General features: G+C 51.3%; 1 protein-coding gene across 2 annotated transcripts in view; it reads left to right on the top strand.

Moving 5' to 3' along the window:
* Nucleotides 1–1,134: 1,134 nt before the first annotated feature.
* TSPAN9 (tetraspanin 9) overlaps nt 1,135–5,488 on the top strand; it is a 198,329-nt gene continuing 193,975 nt past the window's right edge. Inside the window, exon 1 of one of the 2 annotated variants that reach the window (XM_023517088.1) lies at nt 1,135–1,190. The gene's annotated coding sequence lies outside the window, so the exon portion shown is untranslated. The remainder of the gene's footprint in view (nt 1,191–5,488) is intronic. The other variant, XM_023517089.1, reaches the window with a different exon arrangement.

Here is a 5,488-nt window from a genome sequence, read left to right as displayed (position 1 = left end):
TTGGTGAGAAGGGAGTCAGAAGAAGGTTAAGGATTATAGGTTAAGTCTGATAGACAAAAACAGATTGTTTGTGTATGAGGGGAAAGGAGGCCCAGGAGATGAATGGAAACTGTCTAATTAAGAGAAAGCAAAGGGATCCTTGCAATTATAGTCAAGTTTTAAAAATTTGTCTCAAATCACTTAGGGCTACTGTGATGTATGCTGGAAGCACAGAATGCATTTTAGATGTCAGTAATGAAGAGGCGAAGAGATGGCATTTTAGTGGTTTCTTTGGAAACAAGTCTGGAACCTCTGGCTTCAAGAATCCCAGCCAGGAAAAGTTTATATAAGTGCTAGGCCAGAGATGTCTAACTTGGAGTTTCCCCTGCTTCAGGTCAGCCCTTCCCGAACACAGTGCCCTTCACCAACACTTGGAGGCCTTCCGCTCTGGAAGGCAGCGGCTCCTCTAGCAGAGATATCTCCGCGCAGTGTCTAATAAACACACTCGCGTTGTCAGCAACTCAGCTAGTCCTTGCCAAATATCAGGGAAGGGTTACTTAGGTGTGTGTGGGGGGGGGTGTGGGGTGGGTGAGGCCAGACAGCCTGGCAGGAGGGAACGCTGTGACCCTGGCCAGGGCGGCCCTTGGGTGCCATGGGGACGCGGAGCCCAGGAGCACTAACTGCCAGGCCCTGACCTCCTCCCTAACCCTGGGGGTGCTGAGTCCAGGCCTGTTCGGGGTAGGGGGAAAGCGTGGTGCTGCACGTAACACCTCCTCAGCCGCCGATCCGGGAATCCGGGTGGATAGGGAGGCTTCCGGAACACCGAGACGGCGCCCGTGCCCCGCGGACCCCGCACTCAGACCTCCGCTCCCTCCACCTCTAACTTCGGGGGCTCGGCCAGCGGGTGGCGCAGGCTCGCAGCCCCGCACGCCCCTGGCCCGCCCTCCCTGCCCGCCAGAGGCCCAGCTCCCGGGCGCCGCCGCTCGACCCCTCCCGGCCGGCTCCCTTCCCGCGGGGATCAGGCCCCCTCGGTCTCGCCCCGCCCCCGTGGCAGCCCCGCCCCACGGCCTAGCCGTTCTCGGGCAGGCCCCGCCTCCCGCCGCCCCCTCCCGGCCCCGCCGCCAGCTCCCGGCCCCGCCCCCCGTTTCCGCTGGTGGCGGTGGTGGTGCGGGAGCTCCAGCGGAGTCGGGACCCTCAGTCCTGCGAGCTCGGTGAGTGCGGCCCCGGGGAGGGCGCGGCGGCGGGCGGCGGGCGGCTTGTGGAGACTCGGAGGGTGGTGAGTTGCGCGGGCTCGGGCGGGCGCCGGGCGGGCAGGGCAAGCCCCCTACCCGGTTCCGAGAAGGGGAGCGGCCGGGACGCCCGGGAGAGGGGGCGATCGGAGAGGCGGCGTGGGCAGGGCTGCAAGGGGCGAGAGAACTAGGCGTCGTTGGGGGGAAAGTGGGCCAGGAAGGGGAAGATGTATGTGGGGCTCGGGCACCGAGCGGAGTGAGGTCTCTCAGGGGAGGGGCTCGGAGGCAGACCTTTTGGGAATGGAATTGCAAGAGAATGGGGAGAGTGGACCGCAAAGCCCAGGCGGAGGGGGGCGGGAGGTCTGTGGGATGCAGCGGAAAGGGAGACTGACCAGAGCTGTCAAGGGTTTCTGACTGTGTGGACCAGCGGACCGGCTTGGGACAGTCCATACAAGGGCCCCAGTGAGGGTCAGGGGGCCTTAGGGTAGGGCTGGATATGGCCTGCAGCCCCCTGAATTCCCTACCACTTCTTGGGCCACTGCTGGGAGATCAGCACTCAGAGTGACAGGGCTTTGGCACACCTCAAGGTCCGAGATGTAGCCCATCTGTGCATTCAAGTTTGGGACTTTAAAAAACTTTCTTGTGGTTAGAAGAAAAAAAAAATCCAAACAAGAAACTGGCTTATTATGAGAGCAAGATTTGTACTTCTGCATGTCAGAACTAGAGCCTTAGATCCTCTCTCTTTGACGAAGATGCTGGTCTTGTCTACATTTTCTCCAGAACGTCTGTAGTGTCTAGGGAAGTTTGAAGCTTGGGATAGTATGGGTTCCCCTGAGCTGTGTTGACCTTTCCTCCCCATCCCCCAAAGTGAGGGGAGAAGGCAGGGGCTATTACCTCTCTTGGGTCCAAGGAGCAAACTCTTCTTTTGTGAGGGTGCCTTTCTGCTCTTCAGCTGTCCCCTTCTCTGGCATGGCTCAGGTATTTCCTCCTCCAGGAAGTTTTCCTGGACTTGTGGAGAAAACTGAGGATTCCTGAGCCAATCCTGAGCCAATCCTTATATACCTGTCCACTTAGCTCCCTTTTCTCTACTAAAAATAGTCACAGAGAAAGTTGTATGTATGTTCTGCTGTAAAGATATGCAGTCAGCTTGTCATCAGTAATGGGGAAGGGAGGAGGGGGATTATGGATAATTTCAAACAATGGCCTGGACAAATCATTTATATTTAGCTAAGGCTAAGGAATGCAGCCAGAGAGGCAGACAATCACACCGCTTCCTACCCTCAGCCGGGTCCTGGCATGGCCAATGCAGCTGGGCTGTGGGTTGGGGGAGAGGGAGGGAAGAGGACTTGAAGTGTAATTCAGTTCTGCTCTCACTCGCTGAAGACCTGCTGCGTGCAAGGCCCTGAACAGCTGAGGGTGGACCAGAAAGGAGTGGGATTTTCTTTTTGTTTGTTTGTTTTGTTTAGTCTGGCTTAATTAGATTTTCATCTTCTGGTGGGGCTCTTTATGAACAGATAATTAATATTAACAACAATAACTCGTGTTGATATAGTAATTTACAGCTGGCCAAGTGTTTTTTTTTTTGCACATTGCTGTATATAATTTTGATTCATATATAATTTCTGCAGGTTATGTTACTTTTAATTGCTTTCTTGTAGGTTGGGAAAATAAAGCTTGGAGAGAATAAATATCTTCTCTAAGGTTACAAAGCTTGTTAAGTGAAAGAAGCTGGCTTCTGACCCCTGCTCCCCTTGCCTGGTGCTTTCTCTTTAGCCATCTGCCCCTCTGGCTCTCTTCCACAGTGAGCCTTGGCTTCACCCTAACACCGCTTACGTGTGCAGCCTTGGGCAAATTATTGTGCCTTTCCAACTCTCTGATTTGAAGGGATAGTGAATTAAAATGTTTTTAGAGTCTGTTCCGGCACCAGATAAATTAACAGAATAAGATACCGGCAGCCAAATCAGTCAATAAGTGTGCTTTATTAAAAACATTTTAAATTGTGGCAAAAAATTATAAAATTTACCATCTTCAGTTGCATTAAGTATATTTGCATTGATGTGCAGCAGCTCTCTAGAACTTTTTATCTTGCAAAAACTGAAACTCTAGATCCATTTTCCCTTCCTTTTAGCTTCTGGCAAACACTGTTCTGCCTTCTGTTTAGTGCTCTTTATTAAGCTCCTACTGTCTGCTTAGTAAATGCCCCCTTTAAGGAATTAATAAGGAGAGGTATAAGAACTAGTCCAGTTTAAATGGGAAGTCCTTGGGCCTGGGGACTCTCCCCACCTTGTATCTGTGATTGTACTATAAAGGGAATGAGGGTTTTTGGGCAAATGCCTTCAACTCTTTTAGGCTCAGCTTCCAAAATGAGGATAACAATACCAAGTTCTCAGGGCTATGGGAAGGAGCAGTGAGATAATGTATGTGAAGCGTGCAGCTTAGGGCCTCATATACAGCAGGTGTGCAGTAGATGGTGGATGTTATTTATAACCTAGCTGGGGAGACTGGACTAATATGCTTAGAACAAGAGAGGACAAGACTTCTTTTCTTCTCCCACAAGGCCCAGGCCTGCTGTGCTTGTCATCTCCACTGACTAAGAGGGCGTAAATCTAATCCAGGTGCCTTTGCCTGGCACTGGGAATCCGTCCTGTCCGGCCCCAGTCTGCCTGGCTAGCCTTGTCTCCCACTCTTCTCTCTCCAGGAACTCTTGGCTGTGGCCAGACTGATGTTCTAAGCATGCTTTGCCCATTTTTTGTTTGCTCCTTAGTGCATCTTCTTCCACTTTCCTGGAATGAATACTCTTTCCCATTCCTTCCTTCCCCTCCTTCAGGACCCTGCCAAGGAGCTGAGGCTCCTTTCATGAAGCCTTTCCCGGCTACCCATGCTAAACTTCTTTTTCGTCTGATCTCCTGTTGCACTTGTCTGTCTTGACTTGTCTCTTGGCTTTATGCACCTCCTTGGGTGATTCTTTAGTGAATTCCACAAACAGTATATGTGTATGTGATATATACAAGAGTCTGTGCCAAGTGCTGATGGTACAGAAGTAAAAAAGGTAAAAGTCTTTGTCTTCTTGGGGCTTATAATCTAGTAAGAGGTTAAGAAAGGAGTTCAGACTGGACATAATGGCTCAGGCCTATAATCCTAGCCCTCTGGGAGGCTGAGGCAGGAGGATTGCTTGAGCTCAGAAGTTCAAGATCAGCCTGAGCAAGAGTAAGACCCCATCTGTACTGAAAATAGAAAAATTAGCCAAGCGTTGTGGCAGGTGCCTGTAGTCTGAGATACTTGGGAAGCTGAAGCAGGAGGATTGCTTGAACCTAGGAGTTTGAGGTTATAGTGAGCTATGATGATACCACTACACTCTAGGCTGAGTGACAGAGCAAGACTCCATCTCAAAATAAAAAAAAAAAGGAAAGGGGTTAAAAAAATGACAATCTATGGTGCAAGACAAGTGGCTTTTGAGAACACAATGTTAAGTGGGTTCAATCAGGAGGATCAGTCACCCGGGTGGGGGAGCAGCACTTCATGCAGCAGATGGTGGTGGACACTGATCTGGAAGGGTAGTTTACATTTTGACAGAGTGAGGGCGGATCAGCCTGAGGACAGAAAGTGTTGGGGGTGCATAAATGACCCAGTGGGCCAGTGCATGGGATGTGTACAGGGAAGCTGATGGGGAACAGACTAGATAGGTAGATAGTGGTCATATTGTAGTCAGGCGTCCTTGAACTGTGGCCCGTGGGCCACATGCAGCCCGCCTAGGACATTTGTCTGGCCCGCCAGGTGTTTTTGCTGCCGCTGCCTGTCCTGCTTAGCAGCTGACTCGTCCCAGGGTCCGCAGTCTGGCTCTCCAGTGGTCTGAGGGACAGTGAACTGGCCCCCTGTTTAAAAAGTTTGAGGACCTGTGGTGTAGGTCATCTCAAATCTCCAGCCTAGGAATTTCATCTATCCATTCATTCATTCATTCAAGAGAAATTTGCAAGGCAAGGTGGCTCAGATTTGTACTCCTAGCCCTCTGGGAGGCTAAGGTGGGAGGATTCTTTGAGATCAGGAGCTTGAGACTAGCCTGAGCAAGAGACCCCTATCTCTACTGAAAACAGAAAAAATTAGCTGGGCACCTGTAGTCCCAGCTACTCAGGAGGGTGAGGCACAGACTCGCTTAAACCCAGGAGTTTGAGGTTGCAGTGAGCTAGGCTGATGCTATGGCACCCCAGCCTGGGGAATAGAGTGAGACTATGTCTTTTTTTTTTTTTTTTTTGAGACAGAGCCTCAAGCTGTCACCCTGGGTA

This window comes from Otolemur garnettii, unplaced genomic scaffold (assembly GCF_000181295.1).
Source record: "Otolemur garnettii isolate 467f Iridium unplaced genomic scaffold, OtoGar3 scaffold00104, whole genome shotgun sequence".
In the NCBI taxonomy this organism is placed as follows: domain Eukaryota; kingdom Metazoa; phylum Chordata; class Mammalia; order Primates; family Galagidae; genus Otolemur; species Otolemur garnettii.
This window is presented reverse-complemented; position numbering and strand designations above follow the sequence as displayed.